Source organism: Protopterus annectens, chromosome 15.part0 (assembly GCF_019279795.1).
Source record: "Protopterus annectens isolate FY-2018-M chromosome 15.part0, PAN1.0, whole genome shotgun sequence".
Classification (NCBI taxonomy): Eukaryota; Metazoa; Chordata; order Ceratodontiformes; family Protopteridae; genus Protopterus; species Protopterus annectens.
The window spans coordinates 391,587,342-391,612,341 of NC_056749.1; positions in this window are offsets into that span (position 1 = coordinate 391,587,342).

The window sequence follows — 25,000 nt, forward strand, 5'->3', positions numbered from 1 at the left end:
ATTTGCAAAAAAGGCATTGGTCAAGAAGCTGTAATGAGAGTCAGTGTAACTGAAAGGGACTGTACTGCTACATATAATAGAAAGTTAGTCACTTAATTTAGGCATCACTGAATGCTTCTAGTCTTGTAGTAAGCTTGGTGAGAGTCACTGTCTTCTTCTGGCTGTTTTTTGTTTTCTTTTCCAGCACTCTACTTTTACCAAAATGCTTCAATGTGATGCTAATTTTAGCAAAATATTCTGTACAGTGTTCGGTGAATTTTTTCATGGCACAATCAAATTCACCATTTTGAGAAAAAAAAACTGTCACACACTAGCTTTAAAATTATTCAGTCAAAGCATTTCATGACTTTTTATTCCATTATTGTCTAACTGAAATATCTTACAGCTGTACTTTTTTCTCATATGTTATCATATTTTTAATCTAGTACTATAATAATGAAAACATTATTAAACATGGACATTGTTCAGGCTGTAAGGCAAAAAGATTAAACAGTACAGCATTCTGAAAAGTGAACATTGTTGATGCTGTAAAGGAAAATGGTTATACAATAAAACATCAGAGTCACTATATTCAGGAGTACCAAACACTATGATCTGACACCAGTGTTAGTCAACTGTGGGGAAACATGCAAGAAAAAGACAATAAGCATAGTAATTTCATTGTACACTTAGCTGTCATGATAAACTGGCTCCTTTGTAACTTTCTTGAAGGACCCGGGGTCCTGTATGCTTGCTGTACTAAAAGGGTTAGTGACAAAATCTTGCTTTAAAATAAGTTAATAGCTTGTAAGGTGTGTCTGTTATTCCTGAGGACGATCATGGAATCCCAAACTTCTTTGACCTTGCAAGGCTGTGGACAGTAAAGAAGTGGATCTTACTTCTGTCCAATTGTTTCTGTACCTCATTTCAAGTTGTGCATCTTGACTTTTCTTGGAATAAGTATACAATTTCATTGTGTTTCTGATGACAGTCTCTCTCTATTGCTAGTTTAATATATTTTGATCTGCATTGCAACATTAAAGGTAAAATCTTAGTATAGCTCAAATTAAAGAAAAAACATTGCTGTGGAGGCTCATGTTTTTAAATGGATAATACTTGTGCCTTCTCTCAGTATGGTATAAATTTGTCAGTTCCATGAAATACCTTTAATACTTGAAAGTGTCTTTGTCTTGTCTGTGTTGGATGTGAAGATAGGTGAAGGCTGTCAGCCTAGCCAGATAGAATTTTGTAGATAATTCTGTCAGTTGTAAATATTAATGTAAGCCACAGGCATGTTCTCTTAAATGTGAAAAGACTGCATTGGATATTGAACTGCAAAAATGTAAGAACAGTGCACTCTGCTAAGAAAGCTAAGTCAAGCATTTCATGACTCTTTGATGTTAAAATTTGGAGCCGATATGTCTGGAGAGAGGCATCCTGCCTATCGTTTTAAGGCCAGAGTTAATGGCTAGAATTTGCATGTATAAATGTCCTTTATAGCTATGATTTCTGACCAGGTGTAAAGAATGTAAATATAGTTTCTGTTAGCCTGGGAACACCAGAGAAGTGTGAAGAATGATGTCATGTGAATCAGCTCTGTGTTATCAATTTAAAGAGAGAGAATCAGAGAGCTCAGAGCATTTTGTCTTGAGAACATTCAACTCACCAGCACTGCCTGTTTCTATATGTTCTATATTCACAATGAACAAAACATGCTGGAGGGTTAGATTCTTGACCCAGAGACTCCCCAGACTCTGGAATAGACTGCCCATACATGTCAAGCAGAGTGCCTCTTTGGCCCTCTTCAAAAGGAACATTGATGATTGGATGGGAGATAGGAAATTCACCCCGGGGATCACGTCATTTTCCCTGCTAGACAGGGGTCCAGGGAATTAAATATTATGGGAAGAAATAGCCAGGGAATTGTTATGGCTAGGCTTGTATAGGCCCTAGGGCCGACATTCTAGTACCAACCTATGAACCTATGTAAGTTATTTTAGAACTGTGTTTTCTCTTAGAAATAGTTATTTATTTATTTATTTACTTATATTTGTTGACCGGGAGTGTCCGACTGGACATAGGTCCATTTTCAGCGGAGGCCCGGGGAGAAAAGCTCCACAGTTAAAATAAACAGACAGTAGTTACATTGGATTACATAGTGATTAACAATTTACATAGCAATTACTTACAACATATTTACAGATGAAGAACATAGTACATCAGTAGACAACTAGAATCTTTATCTGTGAAGTACATAACAGACATTAACAAATGTTACAAGAAGAAGTTCCTGCTGTATAATAAGTACTGGCTTATGAACATCTGAGCTTGCTATAATCAAGGTAGTTAGTGGAGTGGAAAGAAAGGTAGTGGTTGGATGGGGAGGGTGATAGTAGAGTGGGAGTTGCAAGGGCATAGCCAGCATGTTTTTAGGTACACTTTTAGTAAGGTTTTGAAGTGGGTGCATGATGTTATGGAGGTAATTGTGGGTGGGAGGGAGTTCCATAATTTGGCTATGGTGCAAGAGAATAGTGCTTCACTAGCAGAGTAATTGGCTTTAGTGATCTGCAAGTGATTTTTGTTGCTGGATCTTAGTGGTCTGGGGGTGCGATAGGGTTGGAGTAGATTCTGTAGGGATGGAACATTTAGTGGATGATTTACTAGTTTGTGGGCGAGTGAGAGTTGATACCAATGAAGGAGGTGAGGGAGTTCAAGCCAGCCCAGTTCAGCAAGTGAGAGACAGTGGTGACTATGGTAGGATGCCCCTGTGGCGAATTTGGCGATTTTGTTGTAGCAGGTCTCTAGCTTGTTTAGATTGCATTGCCTTAGGCTGGTATATATTGGACAGGCATAAAGTAGGGTGGAGATAAGGAGGAATTTGCTATTGAAATCTTTGCTGCTTTGGTGAGAAGTTGCTTATTTCTGTATAGCGCTCCTAGTTTTTTGTGGACTTTTTTTATGGTCAAGGATATGTGAATGTCAAATTTTAGTTTATTGTCTATTTCCACTCCTAGCAATTTGGTGTGTTCAGTTAGGTATATAGTGGTGTTGTCTTTTGCTGTGATGTTAAAGTAAGAGTTGTTTTGAGTATGTTTGGTGGGTTGGAAGATAAGTAGTTTAGTTTTGTTTGGGTTGAGTATTAATTGGGCATCGGATAATCAAGTTTCAACAGAGGAAAAGGCTTCCTGTGTGACTTTTTGCAGTTTGGGTAGGGACTGGGCTGAGCAGATGATGGTTGAGTCATCTGCGTATTGTATGAGTGTGCCATGTTTGGTGGCAGAGGTTGAGCTAGGGATTAGGAAGATTAGACTAAGTGTTTTTCTGTGTGGATGTTAGAACTTTTCTACAGTATTATTTTTTTCAGTATTTCTCTGTGATTTCTGAACTCTTGATTAGCACGGTGTAGTAAGAAGTATTGTCTTGTGTTTTTATTTATTATTAAATATTTTTAAACCTTCCAACTGTGGCTGTTTTATGTAGAGTTAATTTAAGCTCTAGAGTACATTGCATGTATATAGTGATACTGTAACAAGTCACTCTAATAGGCCTTGACTGTTCAGTCACACTTACCAGTTGGATAATAATATTGCACAGTAATAATTGTACTCCCTTCAGAAGGGCCTTTAAGTAGCTGATATTAGTGGGTGATGGCAGCCGGTACTACCTTTTAGACTGGGTAGAAAAGTGGCACAGCTGGAGAACCTGTGCCGGCCTTCCCCAGGAGTGTCTGTGTGCTTGTATAAACTCTTACCTTAAAGCGCGTGTATGTATCAGCTACTTGGGCATGGACACAAAGCACTGGTTGGACAGAGAGGGTGCTGGAGGTTTTAGCTTGGCCACTAGGCTGAGATCTGGACCCTATAGCTGTGCCAGTGGGGAGTCTTATTGGGGACCTGGAGAAAAAGGGAGAAACCAGCCCCAGACTGACTGTGATTTCTGTGTGCTCTTAAGGGAAATTGTACTTTACTGTGTGTGTATTTATTATCCTTTCCCCTATATGGATGCTCCTCACTGGTGTTGGTGGTGAGGATTGAGGCTCCTTGATTGCTGGGTCAGTGCACTAGTGTCACATATTAATTGTTTGGCAGTGGTGGGATATCCACACCACATATTAATCGGTTGGCAAATACTAATTGGTTTGTTGTGGTGTGGGTAGAGTGAATTCCTGTAGCTTGTGTACAGTGATCACTGAAGGTGTCTTGTACTCTAAATCAGTCACACAGTGAATACTCAGAGTTCAGATCACAATTGTTTTATTTCTTTTGTTAGCTTAATTAGTCAGGGAGAGCAGGCAGCATGTCAGCAGAGGACTACGGAAAGCTGACAAGGAGCCAGCTGGCTGAGATGTGCCAAGCTAGGGGACTGGTGCATGGAAACCTGACTAAGGCAGACATAATTGCAGCTTTGGTCACAGCTGCATCAGAAAACAACAACCAGGAGGACGATCAGACTGGCAGTGGAGAGGTACCACCCTCAGAGAATGGACATTTCAACCTTTCTGCAGAGGACTTAAAAATCCATCTGAACCTAAAGAGACTTGAGTTGGAGGCCATGCGTTTGGAAATAGAAGCAGCTGAGAGACTGAGATGTCTGCAGGCTGAGGAGAATGAGAAACTGCTATGCCTGGAAGCTGAGGAAAAGGAGAGGCAGAGGCAACATGAGAGGGTAATGCTGATTCTTTGCCATAGTCATGGAGGTAATGGGGAAGGGAGTAACTGGACCCCAGAAGCACAAAAGGTCAGTACATTTCTTCCGCAGTTTAAAGAGGGGGATCATTTTGATAGTTTAATTCATATGTTTGAGAGGGTATGTAAATAATATGATGTTGACCAAAGGCTCTGGGTACGGTTCCTGACCTCCTTACATAATGGTGAAGATGTGACTGTGTTGTCTGGACTTGCTGATTATGAATATTTTGATTATACTGCTGTTAAAAATCACTTGTTAGAATGTTTTAAGCTAACACCTGAATCTTATAGGAAAACGTTTCCTGACCATAGATGCAAGGCAGATGAAAGTTTGTGTGAATATGTTGCTGAATTGAGCACTTATTTTCATAGGTGGGTGAGTGGATGTCAGGTCACCACTTTTGACGGGCTGGAAGACCTTTTGGTGAGGGAACAAGCCCTTAGCACTTTGCCTGAAGACCTGAGGATCTGGTTAGCTTTTAGACAATGTGCTACTTCAGATGAGTTGGGGAAGAAGTGAGACCTATACCTAGCAAGTAAGGCATCCCTGCACAGGAAAGGGGATCCCAGTACTGCTCATGGGTCTAAAGGAACCCATGGTGGGCAGCACAGAGTGTCCCAACAGAATCTTCCAGTAGAACAGTAAGCCACTAGTCCAAGTACACATCCAGGACGTAGGGTTAAATGTTTTGAATGCAACCAGTGGGGCCATGTTGCATACAAATGTCCATGGAGGCAAGGTGGGGAACAAAAGGTGAGACAGCCACTAAGTGGGAAAGACAAAATGCCAATAGTAGATTGTCTTAAGACAACAAGGGTACCGAACTACCATCCTGCAGATGTCCTGATAGGGAAGGATTTGGATGAGGCAGTACCATGTGCTTATGCAGTTACACACAGTCAGGCTAGGAGACAAACATATGGGTCTGGTAGCCTGGGGGAGAACCAGACAGACTGCATACTTGCAGCCAGAACTGGTAAGGTAGTTACTTCAGGGAGGGAGCTGCTCTGTAGCAGTGAGACTGAAGGAGAGCCACAGCTGCTTGAGGGTACTGATGTTCCCTTGGACAGAGTGACTGCAAAGGTAGAGGTGAGTAGTAGTACCCAGGCTGACAGTGAGGCACCACTATCAGAGGATGCCAAACTTCCTGTGGAAGGGGAGCTGGGAAAGGTTACAAAGAGAGAGTTGAGACAGGCTCAGCTCTCATACCCTACATTGCAAGGCCTGAGGCAGGTAGCTAGTGAGGCATCTGATTCTCAAGGAAAGGGGGAATCTGTATACTGGGACAAAGGGTTACTGTATAGAGAGTGGACCCCTGAGGGAGGGCTAGAAGGTGAGTGAGTACAGCAGTTGGTAGTGCCTCGAGCCTACCATCTGGCACTTCTAGCCATAGCCCATGATATTCCCTTTGCAGGTGATATGGGCATAAAACATACAAAGAGAAGTATTATGCAGAACTTCTATTGGCCTAGAATTTCCAGAGATGTAACAGGGTACTGCAGGACCTGTGAGCAGTGCCAAAAGGTAGCCAAGGCAGGAGACAAGGTGAGAGCTCCTTTGATGCCTTTGCTTGTGATTGAGGAGCCATTTGAGAGGGTAGCTATGGATATTGTTAGGCCTCTGAGTACCCCAAGTTCCACAGGGAAAAAGTATATCCTAGTGGTAGTGGATTATGCTACGTGATACCCTGAGGCAGTGGCTCTGTTCTCCATTGATGCAGAAAAGGTGCCAAATGCTTTGTTAGAGATTTTCAGCAGGGTAGGTTTCCCAAAAGAAATACTGACTGACAGAAGTGCCAATTTCATGTCAGACCTGTTGGCTTGTCTGTGGAAGTCCTGTGGAGTGAAGCACATGAAGACCACCCCCTTCCACCCCCAGACTAATGGTCTTGTTGAGAGGTTAAACTCTAGAATCAAGTCCATGCTACGGGCATTTGCAGACCAGTTTAAGAGGGAGTGGGACAAATATTTGCCCCATCTGTTTTTTGCTTACAGAGAGGTTCTCCAGGAATCCACATGTTTTTCACCCTTTGAGTTGCTGTATGGGCATAGGATGAGGGGACCTCTAGATTTAATTCGAGATGAGTGGGAAGGTGAATGTGAATCTCACAAGGAGTCTGTTGTGCCATATGTCCTAAACCTCAAGACAAGGCTCAGGGAACTCATGGGTTTGCTCCAGGAGAACCTGGCAGAAGCCCAACAACAGAAAAAGGTGTGGTATGACTGGAATGCTCAAGCTAGAGAGTATGCTGCGGGGGCAGCAGGTAATGGTTCTCATTCCTGACAGACAAAACAAGCTGCAAGCAGCTTGGGAGGGACCCTACAAGGTGGTAAGTAATGGTAAGTGATGTTAACTACATGGTGGAACTGCTAGGCAGGAGGCAGGGGCACAAATTATACCATAGGTTCATAGGTTCATAGGTTGGTACTAGGCTATCAGCCCTAGGGCCTATACAAGCCTAGCCATAATAATTCACTGGCTATTTCTTCCCACACTATTTACTTTCCTGGACCCCTGTCTAGCAGGGCGACTGACGTGATCCCCGGGGTGAATTTCCTTTCTCCCATCCAATCGTCAAGGTTCCTTTTGAAGAGGCCCAAAGAGGCACTCTGCTTGACATGTATGGGCAATCTATTCCAGAGTCTGGGGAGTCTCTGGGTCAGGAACCTATCCCTCCAGCATGTTTTGTTTATTGTGATGACAAGGTTTAGATCCCTGGAGCATGTGGCTCTGAGGGATTGGGATTTCTTTAAGTGTAGCATGTCCAGCAGCTCTGGGTTTGACATGGCCTTGCATGTTAAGCAAAGATCGCCTCTGAGTAGACGATATGCAACAGAGTATAGCTGGAGTTTTTTAAGGCGGTCAGCGTAGGGCATCTGCTTTAGGCCTGTGATTCTTTTAGTGAGGTATTTCTGTGGCCTTTCCAGTTGTTGCAGATGTCTTGAGAGGTACATACCAAACAGGGCATTGTATTCTATAATGGGTCTAATGACGGATGAGTACAGTGGGACAATGACCTCCTTTTTTCTGGATGAAAAGCCCTTAGTGATGAGGTATGCCACATAGAAGGATTTCCTGACTGTTGTGGCGATGTGGTTATCGAAGGTGAGACCACTGTCCACCTGTGTCCCTAAGTCTCTTATCAAACTTTCGGTGTTTAGTGTACTGCAACCTATATGGTAATTCACGGATACATGTTTTTTCCCAAAGGGGATAACTATACATTTCTTGGCATTGAGCTTGAGCCCATGGCTCTGGCACCAAGCATCTTTTTCTGTAAGGCCCTTTTGTAGAGTATCCACATCATTTGGGGATCCAATAATGGCTCCCAGTTTGCAGTCATCTGCAAACTTTGTTATCCAGAGTCCCTTAGTGTTGGCCTGTACTTCAGAGAAGTAGATGCCAAACAAGAGCGGTCCCAGGACTGAACCCTGAGGTACTCCACTTGTCACTTGTCTGGAGCTGGATTTGGAGTCAGCTACTTTTACAGTGTGGGTTCTATCAGTAAGCCAGTTAGCAACCCATTGGGTGACGTAGGGATTAATGCCCAGCTTAGTAAGTTTATCTATGATTCCAGAGTGGGGGATGGTGTCAAAGGCCTTGGCAAGGTCCAGATAAGCTGTGTGGACCACCTTACCCTTGTCCATGGCTCTGGAGACTGATTCGAAGAAGTCAATCAAGTTCAGGAGATGATCGGCCATTCACGAACCCGAACTGGGTGGGGTCCAGTGTTTGAAGGTTGCCAATGTCTTTGTTTATAAGTTCCATGATAATACGCTCCATGGCCTTGCAGATAAGGCTTGTCAGACTGATGGGACGGTAGTTTCCGGGATCCAAGGTGGATCCCCCCTTGTGGAGTGGGATAACTGTAGCTGTGCGCCACTCAGTGGGCATGAAACCTGAGGTGAGGCTATGATTAAACATGACACTTAGGTGAGGTGCCAGTTCATATTGTATTTCATGTAGTACACAGCCCGGGATGTCATCTGGTTCCATGGATGCTGTATTCTTAGCTTTGGAGAGTGTGTTTTTTACCTGTGTGGCCGTTATTACCGGAATTTGGCAATCTTCCGGTATTGAGATGGGCCATTTAGGGGGTGAGAGGGGGGTGAAGTTGGCACTGAATCGATCTGCCAGGATATTGGCAATATCCTTGGGATCAGTATATTTAATGCCATTCTGTTTTAGCTCAGAGCAGATCTGAGCATTGCCATTTAGATTCTTGACATAGTTATAGAATGCCTTGTTGTTGTCTTTGGAATCTTTGGCAATTTTATTTTCGTAACTAGCTTTGGAGGATTTTATGAGGGATCTCAGTTTCTTACTGAGGCTGGTAAGAAAGTTTTTTGCATCCTGAGATTTTCCTCTTTTCTGCAACAGTTTCTTCCTTTTGTTGTAAAGTTTGTTTATGGCAGGGGACCACCAGATTGGCTTCTTTTTTAGGATGAGAGCGTCTTGGTTCTATTTGGGATGGCACGATTTATGCATGAGTGGATGTGCTCGTACAGTGCCTTAGTGTAGGATTCAGCAGTTGAACTTTCAGCTCCCGTCTGCATGGGTGTCATGAAGTTTGCCACTTCTGACTTGAGTAGCATGAAGTTGGCTTTGGAGAAGTTTTTTATGGAGGTTTCCTTACTGGGGGGTGGGGGTGGGATGTGGATGTTAAGGGTGATTAGCTTATGGTCAGACGTGACTAATGAGGGGGTGACCATAGGTGTGGAGCATCGATTTCCCATGTTGGTAATGACCAGGTCTAGGATATTGGAGCCCCTGGTGGGACTATGGATTAGTTGATCCAGGGCGTTGGAATTTATGAATTCCAAGAACCGTTGGGCAAAGGTGTTGGTACATGAGTAGCTTTCCCAGTTAATGGCAGGGTAGTTAAAATCACCCAGTAATTAACATGTTAACATCATGAAACCTTACCATGATATGGAGGCCCTTGTGCTGAGCATTTACAGTGGATTGCAGGAGGAGTCTGAGGGAGATCTGGTGACTGATCTCCTCAGTGAGGCTCGGACTGACACCTCAGTGGAAGGGGTAGCAATGTCCCAGCAGCTATCTCTTACCCAGGTTCGAGAAATCCGAGCAGTGTTACAGGAGTTTGGGAACATGTTCACTGGAAAACCAGGGTGCACCCACCTGGTGCAGCACTAGGTGGATGCAGGACCCCAAAGGCCTATTAAGCAAGCCCCTTATAGGGTGCCCGAGAGAGCCAAACAGACTCTGAGGGAGGAGATACAGGAGATGTTGGAACTAAGGGTGACTCAAGAGTCCAACAGTCCCTGGGCCTCCCCAGTGGTGCTGGTGCCAAAGAAGGATGGCAGCACCAGGTTCTGTGTGGACTACAGGAAATTAAATAGTCACACAGAGTCAGATGCTTACCCTATGCCTAGGGCAGTTGAGGCCCTAGTGCAGCTGGGTGGGGCTAAGTATCTTACAACCATTGATCATACCAAAGATTACTGGCAGGTGCCCTTGACTCCCAATGCTAAAGAGAAGTCAACCTTTGTGACTTCTTTTGGCTTGTATAAGTTCACAAAGATGCCCTTTGGGATGAAAAATGCCCCAGCGACTTTCCAGAGACTGGAAGATCATATCCAAGCAGAAGCAGGAGGGTTTGCCCTTGCTTACCTAGATGATATTGCCATCTACAGCCATTCCTGGCAAGAGCACCTTCAGCATGTCAGGGAGGTGCTGGGCAGACTACAGAGGTCAGGGTTGACCAATAACCCAAGCAAATGTCAGGTGAGTATGGCAGAGGTCTCCTACCTGGGACATAGAATGGGGAGTGGTAAGATCAGGCCTGAACCTGCCAAAGTAGAAGCCATTCAGGCATAGCCTGCACCTGTTACCAAAAAGCAGGTGAGGGCATTCTTAAGGAGAGCAGGATACCACAGAAAGTTCGTCCCCAGTTATAGTACCATAGCTGCTCCCCTCACAGACCTGACAAGGAAGAACAGGCCAGATAAGGTAGTGTGGACCACAGCATGTGAGCAGACATTCCAGGAACTCAAGGAAGCTTTGGGAGGACCCCCTGCGTTAGCTAGTTCAGATTACAGCAAAGAATTTGTTGTGCAGGTGGGTGCTTCGAACCATGGAGTGGGGGCTGTACTTAGCCAGATTTCTTCAGAGGGAGAAGAGCACCCAGTGGTTTATCTCAGTCGTAGGCTCCAACCCAGGGAGGAATGCTATGCAGCTATAGAAAAGGAATGTCTAGCCATAGTGTGGGCACTGCAGAAACTTCAGCCTTATCTGTATGGAAGACAATTCACTGTAGTGACAGATCACAAACCCCTAACATATTTACACAGAGCCGGCCAGCAAAATGGCAAGTTGCTAAGATGGAACCTAAGGTTGCAAGCATGTGATACATCAGTGCAGCACTGCATTGGGTTTAGCAATGCCAACGCAAATGGGCTCTCAAGACAGGGAATGGGATAAAGTATACTCAGCTAGACCAAACCATCTCAAGCAATGTTTCTCAAGGATCACTTGAAATCTTACTTGAGTTCTCCAGGGGAGGAGATGTGTGAAGATAGGTGAAGGCTGCCAGCCTAGCCAGATAAAATTTTGTAGCTAATTCTGCCATATGTAAATATTAATGTAAACCACAGGCTTGTTCTCTTAAATGTGAAAAGACTTCATTGGATATTGAACTGCAAAAGTGTAACAACAGTGCACTCTGCTATAAGGAAGCTAAGTCAAGCATTTCATGACTGCCTTTGATGTTAAAATTCGGAGCCGATATGTCTAGAGGGAGGCATCTTGCCTATTGTTTTAAGACCAGTTAATGGCTAGAATTTGCATGTATAAATGTCCTTTACTGCTCTGGTTTCTGACCAGGTGTAAAGAATGTAAATGTAGTTTCTGTTAGCCTGGGAACACCAAGGAAGTGTGAAGAATGATGTAATGTGAAGCAGCTCTGTGTTATCAATTTAAAGAGAGGGAATCAGAGCACTCAGAGCATTTTGTCTTGAGAACATTCAACTCACCAGCACTGCCTGTTTCTATATGTAAGTTATTTTAGAACTGTGTTTTCTCTCAGAAATAGCTAGAAATTAGGAAGCTTCGACTTAGTGTTTTTGTGTGTTGATATTAGAACTTTTCTATGGCATTATTTTAAGTATTTCTCTGTGATCACTGAACTCTTGACTAGCACTGTGTAGTAAGAAGTATTGTCTTGTGTTTATATTTGTTTTTATTATTTATTATTAAATATTTTTAAACCTTCCAACTGTGGCTGTTTTATGTAGAGTTAATTTAAGTTCTAGTGTACATTGCATGTATATAGTGATACTGTTCAGTCACACTTACCAGTTGGATAATAATATTGCACAGTAATAATTGGACACCCTTTAGAAGGGCCTTTGAGTAGCTAATATTAGTGGGTGGTGGCAGCTGGTACTACCTTTTAGACTGGGCAGAAAAGGGGCACAGCTGGAGAACCTGTGCCAGCCTTCCCCAGGGGTGTCTGTGTGGTTGTATAAACTCTTATCTCAAAGCGTGTGTGTGTCAGCTACTTGGGCAGGGACACAAAGCACTGGTTGGACAGAGAGAGTGCTGGAGGTTTTAGCTTGCCCACTAGGCTGAGCTCTGGACCCTATGGCTGTGCCAGTGGGGAGTCTTATTGGGGACCTGGAGAGATAGGGAGAAACCAGCCCCAGACTGACTGTGATCTCTGTGTGCTCTTAAGGGAAATTGTACTTTACTGTGTGTGTATTTATTATCCTTTCCTATATGGACGCCCCTCACTGGTGTTGGTGGTGAGAATTGTGGCTCCTTGATTGCTGGGCTAGTGCACGGGTGTCACATTGGCCATAAACCTTTTTTATGAAAAACATTTCTTGTGTCCATAATAGCAGTATAATTATATGATAAATGGATTAATTATTGCAGATATGCTAGAAATTGATGCAATTAAAAAGTGTCTCATTTTCCAAACCAATAGTTTTGGGAGTATTAAGAAAACTGTTTATATATGACATGATAGTTTTGGCTCATATAGAAGGTATTGATTATATGATAGTTTATCTACATCATTAACCAGATATAATTACAAGATATTCAGCGTTGTTGACTGACACACAGAAAAGCAGTGCTAATATCTATAAAACTAGCAACTGGCAATTCTGACTTTTGAAGCAGTGCTCTGTTTTTTTCTGGATGTGCTTTCTTAACACACAAATTAGCTGTTCAGCATGCTTTCTTCAATGCTGTCCATTGTAGGGAAAGCATATTTCCTTTTATAGATTATAGATTCAAAGATTCATAAATTATTAATAGGCTAATGACCCGGGGGGGGGGGGACTTTCTAAGCCCAGCCAAGTTTTCCTGAAAGAATAATGATGCCCTGTATCCAAACAGGACATTGAGGGCCAGGTATTTATAAGTTACCTCTGTCCATAAAGGACATGAGTGCTACGTTTTGTGTAAATTTCCCATTTCCCATCCACTGGTCTAGGTTGCACTTAAACTGCGCAATAGACAAACTCAGCTTCACATGGATGGGAAACCTGTTCTATAGGAGGGGCAGTCTATGAGACACATATCTGTCTCTCTAGCATGTTCAGTTTAAGTCATAGACAAAATTCAGGTCCCTAGACCTTGTATTTCTGGTAGTCTTTGACTTACGAATATGTAGGAAATTCATAAATGTGAGGTTTGCGGATGCCTTGTAAGCCAGGCATAGATCACCCCTCAGCAATCTATATGAGGCTGAGTGGAGGAAAAGGGCTTTAAGGTGCTCTGCATAAGATATGTTTGTTATGCCTTGTATTCTTTTTGTAAAGAACCTCTGAGATCACTCTAATTTTTGCATATCCCAGTCAAGTACATACCAAAGGTAGCATTGTACTCTATGATTGGTCTGATAAGAGTGGAGTACAGTGGGATAATGATCTCTTTGGACCTAGATGCCATGTCCTTACTTATAAGTTGCACATCATAAAAGGATTTCCTCACTACTGTGGCTACATTGCGGTTGAAGGTAAGGCTACTAACTATGTGCGTACCCAGATCCCTGATCACCGTGCTGACTCTTATGGATGTATTATCAACATGATAATTGGTTGGGATGGTTGACTTCCCAAAGGGTTGAGTTATGCATTCCTTAGCATTGAGTTTAAGACCATGGTTTTGGCACCATTTGTTAGTCAGTGATAGACGTTCTTGAAGAATGTTAGTGTCTGCAGGGGAGTTGATGATAACCCCCAGCCCGCAGTTATCTGCAAACTTAGCCAGCCATAAACCTCCATCATTTGCTTCCATTTGAAAGAAGTAGATGCCAAAAAGAAGCAGGTCCAATACTGAGCCCTGGGAGACTCCACTATTGACTGTTTTTTTGGTGAAGGTTGACTCACCTATTTTGATCTCCTGGGTCCTATCAGTGAGCCAGCTGGCTATCTAGTGGGTAATAAAAGGATTTATATCTAAATTAGTGAGCTTGTCTACAATGCCTGAGTGAGGTATTGTATCAAAAGCCATGGCCAGGTTGAGGTAAGCTGTGTGCACAGTCTTACCTTTATCCAATGTGTTGGTGACTGTCAGAAAAAGTCCACCTGATTTAATAGCAATAGCCTTCTTTTAACAAAGCTGAACTGTGATGGGTCCAGCATTTGCAGGTTATCTATGTCCTCATTTATCATACCCATGATGATTTTTTCCATGGCCTTAAATATGAGACTGGTAAGACTTATGGTCCTGTAGTTACCCAGATCAGTGATTGGACCTCCTTTATTCAGGGGAATGACTATAGTCATCTTCCATTCCATGGGCACAAAACCTGAATGAAGGCTACAGTTGAAAAGGGATTCAAATGGTCATATATCATCCTATTTATTAAACATCCTGAGATGTTATTGGAGCCCATTGATGCAGTGTTTGTGGCCTTGGAAAGTGCATTGATGACCTGTTCCCTAGTAATGGCTAGACACAATAAGCCTCCAACCAGCAATTCCCAACTAAGAAAGGCATAGGCTATCCTCTCCTGTCACAAGAGTGTACACCACAAACCTTCCTAGTGCTTTCATTTTTACAACAAATAAATGAGTCACAACTACTGTCTTTGTGGCTCTCTTTTTAAAGAGGTAGAGTTTAGCATTATTGTACCTTTAAGAATGAACTTACGTCTTACATTATTGTAATTTAAGGTAACAACCAATTAAAAAAAGAAAGAATTCACTTTCTTTATGTTATAAAAATGATGTCATACTTGCAACATTCATATATCTTAAGCCTGATGAATCTCAATCATTTGTGTCCCTTCTTCTCAAGGTATTATTGACACAAAACCAATTTACTTTATGTAACATGGGATCACTTTTGATTTTCTCTTCATTTTCTGCTTTTGTTTAATTCCTCCAAATGTTTAGTTTTTTTACATATCTTGTTGGGAACAGACCCCACTCCTACTTCAGGACATTGTTAAAGTTCATGAAAGCAGTCTCACTTCATTCTTTGATGTTTGCCAAGAGGACTTGTATCAGCACATGCATAGTACCCAAAATTGCTTCTTTCTACAATTCATAAGGGATTACTTGTATCAGTAGCACCTGTAAACATATTCAAAAACATCTTTTTTATTAGCCCAGTTGCTCCTACTGCAGCTGGAGCTATCTGTGTATCCTTATTCCACATTACCCTCAATTTCTCAGTGCATGTCTTGATATTTTATAAATGTATGTCTTTCAGTTCATAAGACATAGTGTTCTTTCAGCAAAGCAATTTTGATAATCACAGCTGATTTTGTCCTTTACTCTTGAACTACAATATCCAGCATGTTTACCTTTACCATCTTAGCAGCTGAATGGAATGATCCCATGTCATTGCTTCCTCGTTTTTAGTAAGCCTTTGTGGTTCATGCTTCCAATGCCTCTCAGCTACCTGTATGCTGTAATCAATGTTTTCACAGTCTCCAGTGTAACAACCTTGTCACATTAAGTCTTTCAGTATATAAACCTTCAACCATATCTGTATCACAACCTACAACAAAATATACAACTGTTTCTAGTTTTATACAGCAAAACCTACATTTGTGTGCATCCCCTATCTTTTCTATGGATTTTGTGTACCATATAATAAGTACTCCACTATCTTAAGTTGTCAAAATTAACCTTTCATAGTTTGATTTAAAGTAATCTTGCCTGGGCTATCATGCATCGACTTTTGATTAACATATGGTTGTTCCAATAGTTCTCGGTACTTTCCACTATAATTGTGGTCTTTCTACTTTTCTATTCTTTTTTTCCTAATAATGTTCTTTGCATTTTTCTTTTGCTTATTTGCACATTCTTTCACAAGCTGCTTTTTGTCCATTTCTGGTTTGATTTCCATGACTGTTCCTTTCCTAAAGGCTTCTGCTAACATAAGCAGAGATATTATCTTAGACTTTTCTTCATGTTATCATTTTAAAATTTTCATTGTGTTTGTAACTGATGATGCCAAAAAATATGCATGTATACAATCACTAACCTATATCCCTTCTGAATCAAGAATATATAATCTTGGCAAACACTGGTTCTTATTTTTAATTTGATGGGCATGAAGTAGTTTTCTTGTTTTTCTGTGAAGCCTATCCAGTTATTTTCAGAGCCAATCAATCACCCTAAAGCTGTAAGTTAAAACAGAAATTGCAAGTTGATTTATAATATGGAGTTCATTCTTAGATACCAGAGCAGTTTTTAGTATTAGTTTCAGTCTTCTGAGGTATTCCTTACTGAGCTGTGTTCTCATTTGTTCATGCTTTATTGCTGCTCCTTTATTTATTTCCAGATATTTATACATTCCCTCTTGTTTCAATTATTTTATATTACATTCCACTCAAATGTTTATGTTTTCGTGATTCTTCAACTTTCCTCTTTCAAATGTTTCTTTTGTACATTTTTCAAGTCACATTATTATATCATGTCAGAATGCTTTAATGAAAAGCAGAGGAAATATCTTTTGATACACACTGAATCCATGATCCACACAATTAAGTAAACAGCATAATGGATTCAGGTCCAGGTAAAATAATAATGGTGACAAAGAATCATCCTAGAATATTCTACTCTGGATTCTCACACCCTGGACAGTAATTTTCCCTTTTTGTGGTTCAATTGCAAAGTGGTTTGCTACTTTTCTTAGTAAATATAATACAATTTATCAATGTGTGGTGATAGCTCTTGTACAATTGTAAGCATTCCATAATATTTTCTGCCAGTTTAATTTATCCAAGTCTTTTGGGTTTCTAGTATCATGACGGGAATGGACCCCATTCCAAAGTCAGGGTAGGATAACAGTTCATGAAATTAGTAATATTTTAGCTTTTGATGTTAACCAAGAGTGTTCTTCACAGCACCCGCAATGTGTAATCAATTTTGAAGAGACACATATTTCGTTCAGAGTGAGGAATATGCAGTCTTGGTATACACTGATTTTGATATATTATTTCATAAGGATGAAACATAAGCATTTTTCTTGTTTTCCTGTTCAAGTGATCCTATATTTTTTGGGTCCAGTTAGTCATCCCAAAACTGTAAATTAGAACAGTAAGAAGAAGTTGATTTATAGCTTGAATTTTATTCCTAGAGGTCAAGGCAGCTTTCAATATTAGTTTTAGTCTTCTGAAGTATTCTTTACCAACTTTTATTCATATTTGTTCATGTTTTATTGCCAATCCTTCATCTGTTCCCATATATTTATATACTCCGTCCTTCTCAAGTTCTTCACATTACATTCCTGTCCCAAATTGTCATTTTCTTGTTGATGCAGCTTTCCTATTTTAAATGCTGCTTTTGCACATTTATCAAGACCAAATTATATTCTTATATCATCTGAGAAAGATTTAGCCATTTGTAGTTGTGTTTTTCTAAGTTATCCATTAAAAAGTAAATGAGAAGTCTTTATACAAAGTTGGGTTCTGGGAACCAAACTGTATCCATAGCCTAACCTTGTAAGTAAACAGCTTAACGGGTTAATGGCAAAAGAAAAAAAAATAGTGGTGACAGGAATCACTCTATTTGTTTATGGTTTGTGTAATGTGAGTGCTCAGTGTAGGGTGTATCTTATATGTGTGTAAGCATTTCTTTATCCATGAATGTGGGATGCTGTCAAATGCGTTTTTGCAATCTATCCATTCGATACATAGATTCTTCCCCATTTTGCAGTTCTGCAGTATGGCTTTATAAACAAATTATCCTTTTTTCCATATCATTATCATCATTGTGACATCTGGCTATATCCCACTGGTCTGCCACCAATAAATGTTTCTTCTGGCCAATACCTCACCGGACTGCCAGCAATTAAATGACATCCCTCACTATCCTGGGTCAGTAACTAAGGAGCTTCAATCCTCACTACTGACTCCAATATGAGACTGTCACTTAAACAGGAGTAATATTCCACACTTTTCCCTTATGAGCACAACAGGAACATGATCTATCTTCCTGGGTCTGGACTATATACCTCTGTCCACCCCAAATGTATCTCTTTATTATATACTTTAGAGCAATGTGTCCCAGTTTAAGGCCTCTGATACACTCACACTCAAACTAAATTTAAATTTCACACATTCAAACACTTTTGGGAAAGCCTGACACAGATTTCCAGCTGTGTCCTTTACCCAAAACAATACAGTAATGCTGCCACCATTCAGAGTGTCTTCATACCTAAAGGGGTGTCCAATTATGAAAATTAAATATCAAAACAAATGATAGCTATGACCAGAAGCGACCAGGCCTTTGAGATGACCTGGGGAGTATCAAACAGGTATAAGCACTCTCTAATCTGTAAAGAAAAATACTGATTTCCAGCCACAATGTAAAGTAATGAAAAACATGTAATAATAAGTAAAATGATTACAAGAATGTAAATCAATAGCTTTCAATAAACTCCAGATTTCAATCACCAGAAATGTAAAATTAAACTGTAGGATAGGAGTCAATTATTCTAGAAAAACTCTATCTTAATAACTAAGCTTTCCTAATCTAACTAAAAATACTATCTGCAAGACCAAGGCAGGCTTACAGTTTTTGGTGAGTTCTCTTTTCTGAGTATCCACTGACTGCAACTCTTCATAAACTGCTGCACTTGACAAACTGCAGTCTCAACTGTTTAAATTTAAAAATAACAGTCAGCTGTTTGAAAAAGTTTTTTTTATGTCAATCATCTGTTTGAATAATCACTTAGCAACCAGGAACTTTCTAATGACATCACACACTGTTCAGCTGATTCTCCACAGTACTTTAGAATGTCCCTCTCAAACATGTACAATTAGAAATGCATCAAACACTAGCAGATTCTTTAAACATTCATAGGTTCATAGGTTGGTACTAGGCTATTGGCCCTAGGGCCTATACATGCCTAGCCATAACAATTCCCTGGCTATTTCTTCCCACAGTATTTACTTCCCTGGACCCCTGTCTAGCAGGGTGACTGATGTGATCCCCTGGGTGAATTTCCTGTCTCCCATCCAATCATCAAGGTTCCTTTTGAAGAGGGCCAAAGAGGGGTTCTGCTTGACATGTATGGGCAGTCTATTCCAGAGTCTGGGGAGTCTCTGGGTCTCTGTTTATTCTGTTTATAAAGGGAAATACTCAACATTTAAAAAATGTATTTACATTTCACAGTTAGACATACTGGCATACAATGTAAGTTAATCTGAAAATATACACAAATCTCCTACCAGACATGCTAACACAGATGAAAATGTTTTCATTTTCTTCACAATCATCATCATCATAACACCCATTTTTCCTTTCTACGTGTGGATAAAGTGCCATGTTAACTGTCACTGTCTCTCTCAATTCAATGCCACACTCCTGCCTTTTTCGACACTCATGCCTGACTGTTGCAGATCTTCTCTGACAGAATCCATCTACCTCTTTGCTGATGTCCTCATTTCTTCTTACCTTCTTCCTGTATGTTCTAAATTTTCTTCATCAGATTGTCTTCTGCTTTTCTGCACATGTGCCCAAATTATTATAATCTGTTCTCTTTGATCTTTTCTGCAATTGGAACTACTTTGGCTTCTGCTCTTATGTCCTTATTTCTTCATCTGTCCCACAGTGTGCATCCTATCACCTGTCTCAGACACTTCATTTCCTTCACCTTCAGTTTCTTCATCTCATCTGCCTTTACTGTCCAGGTTTCTGTACCATAGTACTGGTCACCCCACTGTTTTATACACCTTACTTTTCAGCTTCCTTGGTACTCCTCTGTCATATACTACAACTGACACTCTATGCCAGTTGGCTACAACTTCTCTGATCTAGCTTTGACCTCTTCATTCAGACTTCCCTTTTCCTTAACCACCCCTCCCAGATACTTAAGCTGTTAACCTATTCCACTATTTTCCCTTCTATCTCAATTCTCAGCTTCTTCTGATTTCCCCAATCTGCTGCTATTACTACTGTTGTATCTGTACTTAGCTTTATCCCTTGTGCTTTCAGTTTTGCATTTCATTACCCTATCCTTTGCTGAGGTTCTTGCTCAGAGTCTGCCTGTAATGTCACATCATCTGCATACAGCAACTTTGTGGCTCTGTCCCCTCTGACCTGTTTGCTGATGTAATCCATCACCAGTATGACAGCAGTGGGGTCAGAGCTGAACCCTGCTGCACACTCACTCTCACTTGGAACCCCTCTGTAAGACCAAACATATGGTTTGTACTTGAGTCATTCGATCTTTGTACATAGCCTGCACTAATTCTAATATGTTTTTGGGACTTTGTACCATGGCAGGATTGCCCAAATCAGCTTTCTTGGGACCTAGTCATATGCTTTCTTGAAGTCTAGGAATGCTCAATTGGACTATTTCCTCATCTCTAGTTTCTTCTCAACTAGCTGTCACTGCAAACATAGGGACAGTTGTACGGCATCTTGATATGAATCCAAAATATTCATCTGCTATCTTACTTTCTACTACTCTGAATATCTGTTTTTCAATCACCCTCTCCAGAACTTTCATGCAGTTCAACAGAAGTGTGATACCTTTGTATTGCCCGCAGTTGTGGCTGTCCCCTTTATTCTTATACACTGGCATGGGTATGCTTATTCTCCAGTCATCTGGGATACGCTTTTCTCTCCACACTGCTATGAATACCCTCAGGAGTCATTTCTCCCCTATCTCACCCAGCATCTTTATCATATCTGCCGTGACCTCAGCTGAGCCGGCTGCTTTCCCTGATTTCATTTTCCTTAGTGCTGTTCCTCTTCTTGCACTGTAGGCTGTGACTGGGGCAGTACAGCGTCTGTGAGGTTTTCTTCATTCAGAAGCTGCTGGAATTGCTCCTTCCATCTGCCTTTGATGTCCTGTGGACTGGTGAGCAGGGTGTTGCTGGCATCTCTAATGAAGGATGTCTGACTATCCTCTTTATTTTTCTGTCTTTGCCTTGCAACCTGATATAGTTTCTTTGTGCCATCTACTGAGTCACTTTTCAGAAGATGGTAGAGCGTCTCTGATGCCCTGTTCTTTAGCTATTGCAACTCCTTTCTTAGCCTCTTTGTTAGCCACCCAATATTCCTTTCTAGCCTGGTCCATTTTTTCTATCTCTCACTTTTTCCTGCACTTCTTCTCTCTTTTGATGACTTCCTGGGTTTCTGTATTTCACCACCAGTTTTCCTTATGTACTTTATTTCCATTCCTGGCTCAGCCACATATCTGTTCTGTAGTCCTTACACATGCTGTTTTGAGACACTGCCACTCTTCTTCAACTCCACCTATTTCCACCTCTTCTTGGGATGCTAGAACCCTAACTAATTCCTTGAACTATTGTATTTTCTCTTCAGTCTGGTCTCTGTTGACTTTAGAACCTTCTCTGACCACGGCTTGCAGCTCATTATAGCAAACAGTGGTTTAAGCTGTGGGTTGACTGTTTCACTGGAAATGACTTTGCAATCACTGATTCTACCCCAGCACCCTTTCTTTACTAGGAGGAAGACTACCTGAATTTCATATTGACCAGTCTTAAATGTGATCTTGTGATTGTCTCTCTTTTTTAACCATGTATTGGCTACTATCAAGCCACTTTCCAAACAGAAGTCTTGAATGGCCTCTCCATCTTTATTCCTGTTGCCCCACATATGTGGACCCAGGCAGTCCTCATATCTTGTTCTGTCTGTCCCAATATGTGCATCCAAGTCGCCCATTATCAATACCAATTCATGTTGTCCTGCTTTATCTAGTAGGCCCTGCAACTGCTGTTTGAATGTACTCTTGTCTTCAGTATCACAACCCTGCTGTGCAGCATAGGTTGAAATTATGAATACTGCCCTGTCATTAGGCGGGAGTCTGATTACCATGAGTCTGTCACTAATTCTGATGACATTCTTTGCTGCCTTCTTAAGTGTCTTGCTCACAACACTTCCCACAACATTTCTAGGCTGTCCTACTACTGAGTAGTAGACTCTAGATCTGAAGCCAAGATTTTGCTGCACTGCCCCTCTATCTTGTCTCTTGAATACATAGGATGTCAAGTCTCCTCCTTACCATCATGTCATCCACTTCAAAGCTCCATCCTGTCAGTGAACCTACATTAAGTGTAGCAATTCTTAGTTCATGTTTGGCAAGCTGATTGGTTTTATGTCCAGCTTTAATTCAATAGAGCTATCCCAGGTAATCCAGGCTTAGCAAATCGACTCCAGACATCCAGTAGCTTATTGACCCAGTGCTGCTTATTTCCATAAGACTTTTGTCATGTTCCAGAGGACTTTCTTTAGTTACCCTTTTGTTCTATTGCCATGATAGAATATTTTTCCAAATGAGTATAAACTCTGTCTCCTTCAATTTCAGTATATAATTTTATATTGTCAGGAGCAAGTTATTAGTCTATAGTTTTTAGGATGGTTTGCAGGTTCACTCTTAAGGTGGAGTATTGTTTTGCATGTTGATAACCAGGTTGGTGTCTGTTTTGGATGTGCATATAAATAATCTTTGTTTAAAGACGATATATCCCTTAGTCAGGAGTTAGGTACTACATCTGGGCTGGAGGTCTTCCAGTCAGGAGCTTTTCTTAATTTTTTTCTCAATTTCTGTGGCTGATACTTCCTCCCATTTCATATCCTCTGCATTGGAACTCCTTACTGTTTCATCTAATTCTTCTAGCCTTTCTTCATCTTTGTTATGTTCAACAGGGTCTTCATAAATATTTCTCCAAAATTTGTCTAGTTCTTTTTGGTTGTGTTTCAGTTGCTTTTGCTTTGTTTCCACATTCTCTATAAAACTTTTTTTAGGTCATCAATGAATTGTTTATTTTGTACTTTTTCTATGTATTTATCTATGTATCTCCTAAGGTTTTCTGCTTGTGCTGATATTTTTAGTTTATTATTGGCAATGGTATAGGATATATCCTGGTTTGTTTAATACAGTACATTGCTTTTACCACATCTGTCTTTCTAAGTATTTTTGATTATCTGTTCCTGTTTTTATATTCTTCTAACAAGAATTACAGTTTTCTGCATTTGATGCATCCAGGGTGGCATACTTCTTGCTCTCTTCCTTTCCTTTGTCACTCTACATCATTGTGTTAATACTTTATCCATTATTAATTTAGCTGCACAGTTATATATTCTATTTATTTCAGTTATATCACAAGGATTTCTCTTAATAGTCCTGATTACTATATTCATCTGTTTTACCAATCTTCCTTCTTGCTGCAACATTATCTGTACTGAATTCTCCACACTAAATCCTTCCCTTTGCAGATAATACATAACTTCAATATCTGTTCATTTAACGTCTGTCTTACTGATACCCATTTATACATTTCCCCTTTGTTCTCTTATTTTATTCATTTGTTTATTTAGTTATTTTTTGTATCATGAAAATTTCCATTTCTGGGTGCCTTTGCCTGTGCCTCTCTTCAAATATTGTTCTGCCAATGTGAGGGGTCTGATGATGCATATTCTACAAACATTCATCACATACTTCTCTTTTTCTGCTAGAAACCTGTCTTGTTTGTCAATTGTTTTAAGTTGCCTCTCACATTTTGTTGAGGATTTGATTAACACTTAATGCCTAGACATGAACTTCTGTCTTCAATGCCATGGATTATGTTAAGATTATATTTTTATCTGAGATGATATCTGTTTTAAAGTAGAGTGATACTGGTAGCAGTCCTTTATAATTGCAAGTATATTCAGTTTGAGTTTGAAGGTTCTAATCTTGCCATTGGCTTTAAAGTAAAGAGGGAACCTCCTGCGTGGTTCACTGATCTTTGAACTCCTGCACCAAGACACTGTCTCCCCCCTTCTGTGCTAAACTCATTCCTATTACACCACCCTACAACATTAGGAAAATAGCCCTTTCAGCACTATTCCTTGAAACACTAAGAATAAATTTAGAATGCACTATCCATTGTTTTTAATTTCTTTCCCCCTTCAGTTTAAATCATTCAAGCCTATAGCATCTTTTTTTCTATACTTACAGTTCACATCCATACCTCCTTATGGCATCCAGAACTTTTTTATGGTCTGGCTTCTTTAGCTAAATGACTTACCAGCCAATAAAAGGCAGTATTAGACAGGGTAAGGAGTTGTTAGCAAAATGATACAAAGATTTTTAGTCGAGCTGTCCTGCAGTGGAGAAATTAATCTTTGTCACTTATTATTCATATATTCCTATGTTATGTATGTTCATATTTTCATAACTGAGAAAGCTACATTTTATTGAGGTATATGGTGTAAAAGATCAGTGTGAAAGAGAGGACAATTCACTGAAAATGCTGATTTACATCACACTATATTGGAAATATTGATAGTTGTTTGTAATTATAAAAATAAGCAATATTTCCATATCCACATAATAATTGAAAAACAAGTGACTTACACACTGTTGCATGACATTAGGTGAAACCTTAGATGCTGTTGAAGAAAACTGTTTATGATATTTGAACTGTAAGTTGCACATCTTGAGAGTTATCCAGTTTTACTTGCATTACTAATTATACCATTAAATATATGTTTTCATAGATCTGTAAATATCCCAATAAATGTGGAGTTATAGAGGAATTTCTTGTTGTCACATGCAAGCTTATGTCTAGTTAACAAAAAAGTTCTAACAATATATGCAGAGGTTGCATAGTTTTCAAAATATAAAAAAATTGTGAAAGTTCAGAAAAATATAATTTGGGGTTTGTGTGCATCATACTATATTACAGTATTTATAGAAAAGTCTATGAATGGACTGACTGTTATCACTGTAAAGAATGCTTCTTACTGATCGCATTGTTGTTTGTACACTTTTGATAGCTTTTATTGTTCAGAAAATATTTACATTTTTTCTTATACCTTTTAAGTTTATTTTCAGAAAATGCTCTGGAATGCAAGATGTGTGTAGGCTGCTAGAGATGTGA